This window comes from Rhinopithecus bieti, unplaced genomic scaffold (assembly GCF_001698545.2).
Source record: "Rhinopithecus bieti isolate Rb0 unplaced genomic scaffold, ASM169854v2 scaffold_15572, whole genome shotgun sequence".
In the NCBI taxonomy this organism is placed as follows: domain Eukaryota; kingdom Metazoa; phylum Chordata; class Mammalia; order Primates; family Cercopithecidae; genus Rhinopithecus; species Rhinopithecus bieti.
In genome coordinates this window covers 2896126-2912068 of record NW_016809536.1, presented here as the reverse complement: position 1 = coordinate 2912068, position 15943 = coordinate 2896126, and positions in this window count along the sequence as shown.

Sequence of the window (15943 nt, the reverse complement as noted above, 5' to 3'; positions counted from 1 at the left end):
TCACAGGTTGCCAACTGCTAAGACCATGTCCATATAAGGCAAGTGACTAATCATACCATGTACAAATAAGTCAGCTATAACGGATCAAGCTGTTTCTGTACAACACTTCCTTTTTCTCTATAAATACTTCCTGTCCGCATTGCTGAGTGGAGCTTTCTGAACCTCTCATTATTTTGAGGGCTGCTCAATTTATGAATTATTTTTGCTCAAACACATTTTGCTAAATTTAATTTATCTAAGGTTTTACTTTTAATAGAAGGAAAGATAGACTTTTACTAGAGTAATAGGACTCCCATAGGCAAAACAAAGGTTAAAAAAAAAAAAAAACTAACCTAAACATTACATCCTATACAAAAATTAGCTCACAACACATTACTATACAAGACATAATGTTACAAATAATATATTACAAATATACAAAACGATATTGATATGGCTTGGCTCTTTGTCCCTGCCCAAATCTCATCTTGAATTGTAATACCCATGTGTCAGGGGAAAAAAAACTGGTGGGAGGTGATTGGATTATAGCTGCGGTTTCCCCTATTCTGTTCTCATGATAGTGAACGAATTTTCATGAGATCTGATGGTTTTACAAGTGTCTGACATTTCCCTGCTTGCTCTTCTCTCTCCTGCCACCATGTGAAGAAGGTCCTTGCTTCACCTTCGCCTTTTGCCATGATTATTAGTTTCCAGAGTCCTCTCTAGCCATGTGGAACTGTGAGTCTATTAAACTTTCCTTTATAAATTACCCAGCCTTGAGTATTATCTTTATAGCAAGTGTGAGAATGGACTAATATAAATACTATAAACACTTTATGAAAAAATGTTGAGAAAATCGTCAGAACCTAAGGTAAGCTAAGAGTTCTTAGACTTAACACTGAACTATGATCCCTAAAAGAAATACAATCTATAATTTGGACACAATAAAAATTAAAAACTTATTCAGTTAAGTAGATGAAAAGACAAGTTACAAAATATTCATGCCCAAATTATGGAGGCTGAGGCAGGAGAATGGCGTGAACCCAGGAGGCGGAGCTTGCAGTGAGCCGAGATCGCGCCATTGCACTCCAGCCTGGGCGACCGAGCGAGACTCCTTCGCAAAACAAACAAACAACAACAACAACAAAAAACTCTCAATAAAACTGTTCTTGTATAGACAAAATACATGAACAGATATTTTACTGAGTAGAGTGCTAAAAGGTGGAAAATAAGCACATAGAATGCTGTTTATTAGTCTATTAGGGAAATGCAAATTAAACCATAAAGAATTATAAATACACATCTATATATACATGATAATGGCTAAAATTAAAAGTAGTGGCAGCACCAAAGGTTGGCAGAAATATGGAGAAGTTGGATTACTCAAACATCTCTGAAGGAATAGAAAATGCTTCAGTCATTTTACACTTTGTGAAACAAATTGGCAATTTGTTAAAAATCTAGAAGCAATTACTAAACACTGAGCAAGTGTAATGCTACTTTCAGAGAAATGAAAACTTATGTTCACCCTCAAATTTGGTAATGGATATTTGTTCATAGCAGCTTTATATGTAATAGCCCACAGCAGGAAGCAACCGGTATGTTATTCACGGGTAAATCATTAAACAGACTGTGTTATATACATATCATGAAATACTACTCAGCAATAAAAATGAATAACTGTTGATTCAAGCAACAACTTCTATGGATCTCCAGAGAATTATGCTGAGTAAAAAATAAAAACACCCCAATCCCCAAAGATTAATGCTTTATGATACCTTTTACGTAATACTATCACAATAGTAGAATTGTAGAGATGGAGAAAAGTTAGTGGTTGTTGGGTGTTAAGAACAGGACACAGATTGGTCAGAAAATGGGTAGTTATAAAAGGGTAACACAAGAAATTATTGTGGTGGTAGACTTGTCCTGTATATTTTCTGAATTAATGCCAATATCCTGGTTGTGATATTGTACTATATTTCTGCAAGGTATTACCACTAGGGTATTGGGTAAAATGTACAAGGGATGTTTCTGGATTACTTTTTACAATTTCATGTGAATCTTCAATTAAATAAAAGTAAAATTAAAATAATTTTGATCACTTTATTTAATGAGATAAATCTAAGATTTAGAATTTGACTGGAGAAGTGGAAACTAAAAGTAACAGATATGGAAAAATATAAACCATAAAACTGAAAAATATAATATATAATATTAACAAGTAAGGTGATCTATTTAAGAACATATTAGAGGGAGATGAGGAGAGAATTAAGAAAATGCTGGATAAAATAGTCAAAGTGAAACATAGAGAAATGATGGGATAGAAAATTCAGAAGAGCAAATAGGAGGGAAAGAAGGTAAAGTGAGAAATCGTCACATATATTTAAATGGAATTTTAGAAGAAGATGTAAGGACGAATGGAAATTTCCACGAATGAGTAATTTCCAAACCTGATAAATGTTATCAAGTTATAGAATAAAAACTCTGTGAATTAAAAGATGGAACAATGAAAATTATCTACATTATAGGCGATTACAGTGTAAGAAAAGACAAAGAAAATTTCGAAAAAACAACCAAAGGAAAAAGAAAGCTTATATTCAAATTAGCAACAATTAGACCACTAAATCTGTTGCTCTTCAACAACAATACAATTAATATAGCCATGAAGATACAAGAACTATCAAAATTTGGCAAATATATTCATATTAATAATATTTAGATAGTTATTTTCAGACCTAAAAACTGAGGGAATTATTACCAGTACATATGCACTAAAGAAATTCTAATGACTATTTGCCAAGCAGAATAAAAATAATACAAGCTGGAGGATCAGAGACACAAAAAGTGTCTGAAAGCAAGAACAATTTTAAGTATGTTAGTAAATTCTAAATTAATTTTAATGTGTAACATTATTTTATATAATTATATTTATTATTATATCATTATTTTGGTATACACACACATATATGTGGTTGAATTGTGTCCCCCTAAAATTCACACATTGAAATACTAATCTCTAGTACGCCAGAAGGCTCAGAATGTGACTTTATGTGAAAGTAAGGTCATTACAGTTGAAATTGGTGTAGATTGGGTCATACTGGACTAGGGGGAACCCCTAATCCAATGTGACAGGTGCTTTAATAAATAGAATACTGTGTGAGAAGAAAGCAGAAATCTGGGTAATATAGTTGCAACCAAGTTGCATCAAAGAGTGCCAGAAAATCATCAGAAGATAAGAGGGACCACAGAGCAGATTCTTCCTCACAGCCCTCAGAGGAAACCAACCTTCCCAATAGCTTGATCTCAGACTTCTAACCTCTAGAACTTTGGAGCAATAAACTCCTATTTTTTAATGAAGCTAGTTTCTGGTATTTTGTTACTATAGGTTTGTCATACATAAGTATATACACACACCATATGTATATACACACACACATACACACACACCATATATATACCATATATACACCTTGTATATACATACACACCAATATATATGACTATATATATATACACACACATACACACACGGTATGTATATGACATACATATTTATAAATATACATATATATGTATATAGATTTGAAAATACTAGAGTGAGTTAATATGTATTAAGGGCCTTTTACAGTACAAAAAGTAAACAGTAATAAACAATTTTACATGGGAGTAATCAAAGTTTCATGTTGTAGTCTCCATGTTATTCAATAAAAATGTAGTAAAATAATGTTTAACAACGATGGAAATCATGAGAAAAAAGATCAACTGTTGATTAGTTAAAGAAGTCACAAATAGAAAATGGAACAAAGAGTAGGAAAATTATAAGATGAGGGATTGAAACATAAATATATCAGAAATTTCCTCAAATATAAACTTACTAAAGTTGGCATTTCATAGTAAAATTTCCTCAAATACAACCTTACTAAAGTTGACATTTAATAGAAAAATATAGTCAGGTTAGATTTATGGGGAGAAAACAAACAACCTCTATGTTATTCATTGAAGCAAAAAGTATGCAAAATGTTTGAAAGAAAAAGATGGACAAAGATGTCATGCCAACCTTAACTAAATAAAAGCTGGTGCTACTGTATTAATATGAGACAGGTTGTCTCTAAGGTTGAAACAATGACCAGCAGTATGCTGAATCACCTTATAGGGATAAAAGGCACTTCAATTACCAAAGATGATGAAAATTCTTAATGTGAATATGCGTAACGAAATAATGCAATATAATCCACAAAAATATGTGTTTACAGGAAGAAACAGGCAAGTATAAAATTTACTACAATTTTGTGACAACTTGTAGAAAATGATGAAAAATTCTGGAAAGCTTAAGTAAATAAATAAAAACAAATTGAAAGAAAATCAGAAAGTTTGACCAAATAGATATTGTATCCCCAACTGCAGCATGCATGCTTGACCATAAGGAAAACTCCACACATTTCAAAAGATTGGAATCCTAGAAATTATGTTATCTGAATACATTGTAATTAATGTGTACATGAATAACAAAAATGTAGCTGAAAAATGTCATATCTTGAAATTAATAAATGTACTTCTATAAATTGTAGTTGAAGAAATCACAATGTACATAAAGCCAGTTACTATACAGCAAAACTTAGAGAATGTAGCTAACAGTATCTGCCTATAAAGAACAAGGTATAAGCATGAATGCATATATCATAAAAGAGGAAATAGTGATCACTATCTTCAGAATACAGAAAAAGAACAATAAATGTAAAGAACTAGCAATTCAAAAACAATATGTACATGAGTAAATTAGCAAAGTTAACACTTGTTCTTTGGGAAAAAAAAACCATTAATAAACAAAATGTTCATGAGACTAATATAAAACAAAAAGTAAAAATACAATGGGTGATTTTAATATATATGATATTAGGTATTAAAATAGTGACATCACTATAGAGTTTTCAGATATTAAAAATATAGTATGAAGATATTTTGAACAACTTTACCCCAAGTAATGTGAAGTTTTACACAAAATGGACAAAATTAGAAGAAATGCAAAAATATTTTTTGTAACTTTGGCTGGTGAATTTTGACATTGTTTTTAATCCAGATGCCAATTGTTCTGTTCACATCCTTGCCCAGGTGTGCTGTGGTGTCAGTCCAGTCCATAGGATTACTGTTTGTTTGTGCACTTCATATTTGTATCTGATGCATCTGTTGCTACCACTCATCCTCTTGAGCTCCTCTTTAGCCTTGGCTATGGTGGGAAATCCCATGTGGAATTAGATTGAGTTTCAGTTGACAACATCTCACTTCAACTACTCTTTGTTTTTCCCCTGGGACTCCTCTGTCGGCACATATATCAGAGTTACTCAGGCTGCACACAAGTGAAATACAAAAGTGTGTAGATTTAATACCATGAGGAAACCTCTCAAGCTTTTGGAGATTAGGGGACTAAACAAATGAATTAAATGTTCCTGGCTCCTTACACTATCCTTTAAGTAGAGAATAATGGCAGGCATTTGGGTGTTTCACAGGAGTTCCCAGCAGAATCCACTACCTTTGCCCAGAGCAGTAATCTTAGTAATGCACACACAAGTTGCCTTTTTCTCCTCTCCTGCATTGCTAAATAGACTACAAATATAGAGTAGAAATTGAAGATAATACTAGAACCTGGAGATCATTTCTTTCTTGAAGAAATACATCAAAATATACAGCAGATGCTCAGATGTAGGAAGTTCTAGTTCAACATAGAACCTCTGCAGACACAAGTGGAAAATACCTGACACTGAGCTTTTACGTAACAACATTTTTTGAAATTGAACTACATATAAAGTTATCTCACTTTCTGTGGGGAAAATTATTCTGACTAAATAACAAACCTGCGTGTAATTAAATACGTGTACCAAAAGTAATATTCTGGCTGCATGTCTATGGACAACACAATATGATTCATAAATCATTAAAATTAGAATGCCAAGATTATTAGCAAAGTATCTAACTAACCCTGATAATGCAAAAAGAAAAAATGCTGTGTTTAATTTGACATCAATAAGCTACTGCACGGAATATTGTACAGACACTTTTTCTCCTAACCTTCACTACAACACTTCCATGTAGATGTTATTATCATTTTATAGATGAAATAGCTTCAAAAGCATTAAGTAGTTTTCTTAGAAAATGGCAAATCAATTCATTTGTCACTATTCTGTCTCAAAATCCATAATCTTTCAGCTATGCATGGCCTTACTAAATAAAGATCTATTTCTGTATTTCAGCTTTTGCTTCCATTTCTAACAGTCTAAGTCTCCTCCAGAATTAAAAAAATTCTGCAAGCCCTAATAATTTCCCATCATTTATCTAATATAAGTGCTATTCTTTCTTCTATAAGCAATAACTCTGTTTGTGAACATCCACTCTTCTCCAAGATTCTCCATAGTTGTGTGCTGGTGAGTAGCTTTGAAACCTCAGTGTTAACAGTTTAAATACCATGCCTTTTGTATCTAGGGACAACCTTCGGGATTCTGCTCCTTAAAGCTGTTTAGTGCACGCACTGCCTACTTCTTCTAAACATGAGATGTTCTTTGTAATGGGCTGATTCTCTACTTCTCACCAGCTGAGTCTCGTAGGATCAGAGTATAATGAAGATATAATTATGAGAACATATGTAAAATAATTTTGCTAAAACATTGAAAAGAGAAACAGAAATGAACCTTAAGAAAGAAAATGATCTGCGAGGTTATTAACAAATTGATATTAAAAAACAAGAACTAAAAATGAAGTTATTTCACTTTTAGTTTCTTGTTGTTTTTTGTTTAAACAAAACCTTTTAAGTAAGAACTTAAAGAGAAATAAAATCAGACTTTGTGGAAACTCTAAGAAATGGGAGGTCACACTAATCCTAATGAGAAGTGACCTAATGATTAATTAGGTGCAATTTTATAAATTGTATCTAAGCATAGCTTCTGCATTTAAAATGTTAAGTGGTAACAAACTGTGGTCATTTAAGTGACTAACACATTTATAAAACAATATATGCTTGACTTTTAAATATAAGTTAAATATAAGTTTTGACTAGAAGTTCAATACTTATTAAGGAAAAAAATATTGTGAAAATTGTTAATGATGGCAAGAAAGACTTTATCCAAGAAGGAATTATTACTGCAGTGGGGATTTGTAGTATGGAGGAGAGATTAGGCTCAACTCTGAAAAAAAGGAAAAATAGCGATTTATAGTCAAGGAAGTGGGGAAAATTTCTAAGAGGAAACATCAAGGGCAAGGGGTATTTAGGATTCTTGCTGCAGTCAGGCCAGGGTGAAATCAGATGTTGCCTGTGGGATGGTAAGGAATTAGGTATTTGATCAAATATCAAAAATAATTAGATGTCAAAGGAAAGGGTTTTGATTAAAATGACTCAGCCAAATTCTTGGGTAATGCAAAGACTGACAAGAAAGTCCAAAGGTCAAGGGCTTGTCTAGACCATGGCTTGGTGGAGCCTGAGTAATGTTTGGTCACTAATCCTTCATTATATTTTATAGTGTACTTCCTGTTTACCTCTGTTAGCTACAATATTAGCCTTAGAGTTTTGATTTGTGAGAAATACAAAATGTTAGAGTAGGAAGGGAACTTAGGGTATCACTAAACACAATATGTTCATTATATGTCACAAAAATTGTGGTGCAGGAATATGATAGATGCAACATTAGAACATACATTTTTAGCAGAACCAAATTTCTTAATTTTAGTTTTATACTCTTTTGTTATATAATACTGAGATATGAAGCCAAATTTTTAAATGTTCATAAACTTTATCCCTTTTAGCAAAAGAATATTCAGTGTTCTTAAATGAAGTTATTCAATAACTGCATCCAGTGGAATAAAATTGGCTTCATTTAAAATTTACCAGTTCCTTAAACACTGACTTTGGGGTCCTACTTACAATGTTATATAATTAGTTTTAATTTCATAAGATTTTTTATTTGATTCTAGCTCTGTAAACCGTTTTCTTTTCGTGAGGTTTTTAGGTACATGTGATAAATTACCAGCCAATATTTGATAATGTCATACTCTTATTTTTATAAAAAGATTTCAGCTACGTTAAATGTGTGAACTTAGAAGTTTGGATGGCATCAACTACATGATCAGTGGTCATTTTGAAGTAAAATTGTGGAAAATTCTTTTTTAAAAACGATTAACTTACATCTATGGTCAATAAATTATAATAAAATTGTGACTTTATCCTTAGATTATACAAGTTTCTTTGAATATAAAATAGTACAAATTAAGACTATTCAATTTCATATTACATACTATATTAGGATCTGATCCAGGTTTTAATTAATTTTAAATAACATATGCACAAAAATTCCCTTAACTTTTATGAAATCTAGTTATATTGTCATTAATTTACATAAGAGATCATGTAGCAAGCACTCCATGCTTTATGAAATGTCTGTTTCCCAGGTTCCACTGATAATTCTGGCAGAAGCTCTCAACCATCATTTCAAAGCCAGTATTTATATTGAAAGCTGAGTAATTTAGCATAACTTCTACATAAAATGTCATCCTATAACATATTCTACCTTTGACATTGCAAAGACATTTACAAATTGCAGTATAAGTTGCAATTTCCTCAATTTGGATTCCATTAGAATTACCAAAGGGGAATCAAAGGCAGTGAAAAAATTGCCTTGAAATATAATTGGTTTCAACACACTCTCAAGACCCAGAATGATTATATTAACTTCTTGCAACTATTTTTTAATAGTCTATAACTTAAACTTTTTAACATCTCAGCGGAAAAAAATACATATTATCACCCACTACACATTGTATACTTCAAACAGGCTAGTTTTCAGAGTACCTACATCATTTATTTATTTAAAATTTATATATTAGATTTATAGTTCTTGTTGCTGGCTACATAAGGGTTAACTGCTATTATTATTGCTATTAGCAGAACTTGTGAGAACCATTAAAAATTAATCATTCTAACCCAATGTAGCTATAGAAACTTACAAGAGATAATAGTACTGACAACATTTGTTAAGCCCTTACTTAAGGAAAGTACACAGTGATTTACAAATATAATTTAATTTATAATTTCATTTATTCTTCATTTAACCATGTGAGATGACTCTTCTGCTTTCCATTTTTGAAGATGAAGCCATCTAATTAGGTCAAGACCACACAGACATCATCTGAGCTCATGTTATCTGACATTTTACCATTGTCTGTACCTATACCCAAATTTTGAAATCAATCATACTTTTTTTTCTTTTTTCTTTTTTTCTTTTTTTTTCTTGAGAGGGAGTCTTGCTGTGTCGCTCAGGCTGGAGTGCAGTGGCATGATCTTGGCTCACTGCAACCTCCGCCTCCTGGGTTCCAGCGATTCTCCTGCCTCAGCCTCCTGAGTAGCTGGGATTAGAGGCATGCACGTCAGACTAATTTTTGTATTTTTAGTAGAGATGGGGTTTCACCTTGTTAGCCAGGCTGGTCTCGAACTCCTGACCTCAAGTGATCCACCCACCTCGGCCTCCCAAAGTGCTGGGATTACAGGTGTGAGCCACCGTGCCAGGCCAGAAATTACCATATCTTCATGAACATGCACACATATGCAGAAACTATATCAGCATTGTCTTACTATGGTTTTGTCTACCAGTTGGCAAAATTTTAATAACAAAGGTAAATTTTAAATATATTTGGGAGAAATTGGGACTTGAGAAGGCATTAAATGAGAGAAGAGGGTGGAAATGTTTACGTTTAGTCGATGTCATGTCAATAGCTATAAGTTAGAAATGAAAGAGTGTGAAATGATATTTAGGTTTTGATGATACTGATAATAGCTATTATCTTACAATGAATGCCCAGCATGTGTAAAGCACATCACATGAATCATTTTTTCCAGCTTTCACTAAACTCTTAGACATTTATTATCCCTGTTGATGATGATCAATCTGAAATGTAAGGTTAGTTTATCAAAAATAACCCAAGAAGTTAAAAGTAGTTAATCATAGAGCCATAATTAAACCCATAGAGGGAAGATATTCACTGTAATGAGAGAATAGAAGAAACTGCCACATGAACTTTTGGCTATTATTTTGAAGGCTGCTGTAAAAATAAAGGCTAGATGACAATGGCTAAAAAGTATATGTCAGCAGTTAAGACAATTAACACAAATAGAGAAAAGATATTGATCAAAATATATGTTGGTACCAATGGGGTAAGAAATATTTATGAAATAATTATATTCAGTAAATATATGGATATCTTAATAATATTAATAGAAAATGATTACTTAATAGTCTGATGATTTAATTTTGCCTTATGATTATTTTAAATTTAAATCAATATTTAACTTTTCTATCACTGCTTACTAAAACAAAATGATAACTCTGGGGTATCTGTAGTGTCAGTTTTACGATATTTATAAAAACATGGAAATGTTTAAATATGACATTTGTATTTCAGAAAAAAATTTTCACATTGAATTTGAATATAAATGAGATGAATAAATTTACATTATTGACTTACATTTATATGTCTAGGAAATAAGCATAACATTTTCTTTCCTTCAGGCAAAAGTTGATATGCCTCATGGCAGTGTTCCCTAGGCTTGCAAATGTTCTTGTGCATACCAGAAGTCATTTTATACTGTAATTTTGCAGAGTTTAACTAAACTATAGGTATACAAATGTAAGCCTGAATTTCATTTTCTGTCTTTTCTTGACATCTGATACATATTTGCATGTATANTGTCTAGGAAATAAGCATAACATTTTTCTTTCCTTCAGGCAAAAAGTTGATATGCCTCATGGCAGTGTTCCCTAGGCTTGCAAATGTTCTTGTGCATACCAGAAGTCATTTTTATACTGTAATTTTGCAGAGTTTAACTAAACTATAGGTATACAAATGTAAGCCTGAATTTCATTTTCTGTCTTTTCTTGACATCTGATACATATTTGCATGTATATATATATATATATAAAACAATGAAATTAAAATACATTGTTTTATATTATTTTTAATATAACATATATAAAATATAACATTTTATATGACATACAGGCAACCATAAATACTTCATAGTCACCAAAAAATGTAAGAATTGAATTTTTTTTTAAATGATGAGTTCCTGAGAGATACTTTGGTACAATTGAATCTTAGATAAATTCCACAACTAATTTTTAAAAACATAGACTACCTGAAATATTTAAAATATTTAGAGCAACTAAAACATTCCACAAACATTATTTTAGAGTACAGTTGTATTTTGTAATAGATAGGCTATGCATTTTGAAGTCAGACAGTTGGCTTTGTAACTGTGCTTCCTTACTGACTAATTGTGTGGAGCTCGCCAAGTAATTTAATCTCTCATTCTCAGCACCCTTGTTTGTGGAAAACAAACATAGAAAAAAGAAAAAGGAGAGAAGGAAGGAAGGAAGGAAAGAAGTTGAAGGAAGGAAGGAAGGAAGGAAGGAAGGAAGGAAGGAAGGAAGGAAGGAAGGAAATTTTTTTGCCAAAGCAAACAGTGTCCAGAGAAAATTGGTGTTGGTTGTACACTGCTGAGGGGAATGAAATAATATGATCATGTTGGGATATTCCTATGGAGGAATATGTTTTTGTTTTTCTCTTCCTGAAGTTTATATTATGGGAGCTCAATGGGAGATAACTATTAAATTGTCTACTATTTCTTCTAATGGGAGTTTTTACCTGTAAGATTCAGCTTTATTTTCTTTATGTTACTTCAAAAATTCAAACAGTCATAGCTAATTCGTGGAGATTAGAGCCAAGTGTAGTGACTGTGTCCCACCATCTGAAAGTATAACAGGGCTAGGGATTTTATCATGATATGTATGCACTCTATTGTGCCCGGCAAAAAAAAAAAAAAAAAAAAAAAAAGTATGTGTATATGGAACCAGTGTTCAGTGTATGCCAGTGTTCAGTGTATGAAATATTCTTTTAATCATCTGATATGAAATTTGAGGATTAACTATTTTCTACCAATGAAAAAAATAGTTCTAATAATGTAGCATTTAATATAATATATGCTTATGGGTAATGTGGAAAACATTTTTTTATCACATTACCTGCGTTTATGTGATGCAAATATGAACAAGTCTTATGGACATTGGTTTGTGAAATCAAAAGGATTTTGCACTTCAAAATATCACATCATATCCCAGAATATCCGACGTATCATTTCCAGAAAAAGCTCTGTCACTTGCTTTTATATATTCTACTGCTAACCATGATCATTACCTAACTCTGATAAACTTTGTACAAATAACAAAATGCATTTATATAATACAGCTCCAATTGGGGATCCACTTTGTGTCAGCTTTAATTGTTTAGATGTTGAAATAAATTAAACTGAGTTACACGGTCTTACCATCAACATGAAAGCTCCTTCTCTGAGCTATAGGCCAGAGACTGAGTTTCTGAAAAACAAACAAAAAAACCAACAAAAAAATGGTATGAGATGTGAATTAGTCCATTTTCACGCTGCTGATAAAGACATACCCGAGACTGGGAAATTTACAGAAGAAAGAGGTTTAATGGAGCCCTCCCAGTTCCATGTTGCTGGATAAATCTCACAGTAATGGTGGAAGCCAAGGAGGTACAACTCTTGTTTTTAAAACCATCAGATCTCATGAGACTCATTCACTATCAGAAGAACAGCGGAGGAAAGACCTGCCCCCATAATTCAATCACCTTCCACTGGGTTCCTCCCACAACACCTGGAAATTGTGGAGTTACAATTCAAGATGAGATTTGTGTGGAGAAACAGCCAAATCATATCATTCTGCCCTGGCTCCTCTAAATCTCATGTCCTCACATTTCAAAACCAATTATGCCTTCCCAGAAGTCCCGCCAAGTCTTAACTTACTTCAGCATTAACTCAAAAGTCCACAGTCTGACATCTCATCTGAGACAAGGCAAGTTCCTTCCATGTATAAGCCTGTAAAATCCAAAGCAAGTTAATTACTTCCTAGAAACAATGGAGATACAGGCATTAGGTAAACACAGCTGCTCCAAATGGGAGAAACTGGCCAGAACATAGGGGCCACAGGCCCCATGAAAGTCCAAAATCCATCAGGGCAGTCAAATCTTAAAACACCAAAATGATCTCCTTTGACTCCATGTCTCAAATCAGGTCCCACTGCTGCAAGAGGTGTCCTTCCATAGCCTTGAGCAGCTCCGTCCCTGTGACATTGCAGGGTATAGCCCCAGCTCCTGGCTGCTTTCACTGGCTGCTGTCAAGAGTCTGTGGGTTTTACAGGCACACAGTACAAGCTGTTGGTGGATTCTACCATTCTGGTGTCTGGATGATGGTGGCCCTTTTCTCACAGCTCCACTAGGTGATGCCGTAGTAGGGACATTGTGTGGTGGATCCAACCCCATATTTCCCTTCTGCACTGTCCTAGCAGAGGTTTTCCATGAGGGCCCTGTCACTAAAGCAAACTTCTGCTTGGGCGTCCAGGTGTTTCCACACATCCTCTGAAATCTAGGCAGAAGTTTCCAAACCTCTATTCTTTTTTTTTTCCTTTGAGACAGAGTCTCGCTGTCACCAGTCTGGAGTGAAGTGGTGTGATCTCTGATCACTGCAACCTCCTTCTCCCAGGTTCAAGCAATTTTCCTGCCGCAGCCTCCCAAGTAGCGGGCACTACAGGCCTTCACCACCACGCCCAACTAATTTTTGTATTTTTAGTAGAGACGGGTTTTCACCATGATGGCCAGGATGGTATTGACTTTGTGATCCACTTGCCTTGGCCTCTCATAGTGCTGGGATTACAGGAATGAGCCACAGTGCTGGCCTCAATTCTTGATCTCTCTGAACCCACAGGCTGAACACCACATGAAAGCTGCCAAGACTTGTGGCTTCCCTCCTCAGAAGCAACAGCCCAAGCTGTTACCTTGGCCCCTTTTAGTCACAGCAGGAGCAGCTGAGACACAGGGAGCCATGTCCCTACACTGCACACAGCAGAGGGACCCTGGGTCCAGTCCATGAAACCATTTTTTCCTCTACCACTGGGCCCTTGATGGGAGGGGCTGCCACAAAGTTCTCTTACATACTCTGAAGACATTTTTCTCATTGTCTTGGTGATTAACTTTTGGCTCCTTGTTCCTTATGCACATTTCTGCAGCTGGCTTGAGTTTCTACTCAGAAAATAAGATTTTCTTTCTATCACATTCAGACTGCAAATTTTCCAATCGTTTATGTGCTGTTTCCCTTTTAAAACTGAATGGTTTTAACCGCACCCAAGTCATCCCTTTAATGCTTTGCAGATTAAAAATTTCTTCCTCCAGATACTCTAAATTCTCTCTGTCAAGTTCAAAAGTTCCTCAGTCCTCTACAGCAGGGGCAAAATGCTACCAGTCTCTTTGCTAAAACATAACATGAGTCACCTTTGCTCCAGTTTCCCACAAGTTCCTCATCTCCATCTGAGACCACCTCAGCCTGGACCTTATTGTACGTATCACTATCTGCATTTTTGTCAAAGCCATTCAACAAGTCTCTAGGAAGCTCCAAACTTTCCCACATTTTCCTGTTTTACTGAGCCCTCCAAACTGTTTCAACCTCTGTCTGTTACCCAGTTCCAAAGTCACTTCCGCGTTTTTGGTTATCTTTTAAGCAACACCCCACTGCTGGGTATTACTGAGTATTTATTGTATTAGCCCATTTTCATACTGCTAATAAAAACATACCCGAGACTGGGCAATTTACAAAAGAAGGAGGTTTAATGGAGAACTCACAGTTCCACTTTGCTGGCCACGCCTCACGATCATGGTGGAAGCCAAGGAGGTACAAGTCACATCTTACTTGGATGGCAGCAGGCAAAGAGAGAGTTTGTGCAGGGAAACTCCCATTTGTAAAACCATCAGATCTAATGAGACTTATTCACTATCATGAGTACAGTGCAGGGAAGATCTACCCTCATAATTCAATCACCTCCCTCCAAGTTCCTCCCACAACAGGTGGAAATTGTGAGTTACAATTCAAGATGAGATTTGGGTGGGGACACAGCCAAACCATATCAAGGTACATCAACTATTGATAATGCAGAGAATGACTTTAGGGAAAATGCTTCTACGGTGAGTGAAACTTTAAATGGAAATTGATTTGTTTATTTATCTGAGACTACTGCTGTCACTACTTTCAATGGTCTATTTTCTAGTGGTAAAAAAATCCACCTTCCTTTTTTCCATAATTTACATTATGTTTCAACATCGTTTTTCAAGTTATACTTATGCAATCTAGAATTAACACCCTCTTGAAAACCCAAGCCTAAAAGACAGTAACTTCAGCTACTGGCTTTTTAAAATTTCTTTTTGATTGGTTTATTGTAGCAGCTACCTCAGAATCCATTAAAAAATAAAATCCGGGTTTCAGCTGATCTACATTTAGGAATAAAAAGAAATTTAGAAACTAAATTTCTCAGAATAATTTTCACATTGTTGCAGCATCCCATCAGAATCAAGAAAATACATAGATTTCCCTGGGTGGAATGTAAGAAAGGAAATTATTAAGTAATAAGCTTAAAGTGAAAAATCACTAACACAAGCAAATATGTCTCAAGAGAACTGAAGTATGATGCTTGTAATAATTGGAATTCAGAGGAGTGTTTTACAATAGACCAAGCTTAGAAAAATCATAACCGTTTTATAAAAGACATTGTGACAAATTTTACTCTTTTAAACCACATCACCTTTGAAAATACTAAGCATATTTCTAGGTAATTGTTCTGTCTGGGTCAAAATAATGGTGTAAAAATATAGGTTTATAACAATAATAAATGGTACAAATATTATTTGAAGTACCTTTATGATTCATTTTATCCTGCATGGAAATAAAGTTATGTTTTTAATTTTTGTAGGATTCAATCCTCCTTTATCCCTGATATAATTAAATTAACAAAGTTTGTGGGAAAAGTTATTTCTAGATATATTCTATTTTGTTATATGTGAGAAAAGTCACTACTACAGACCAAGATTT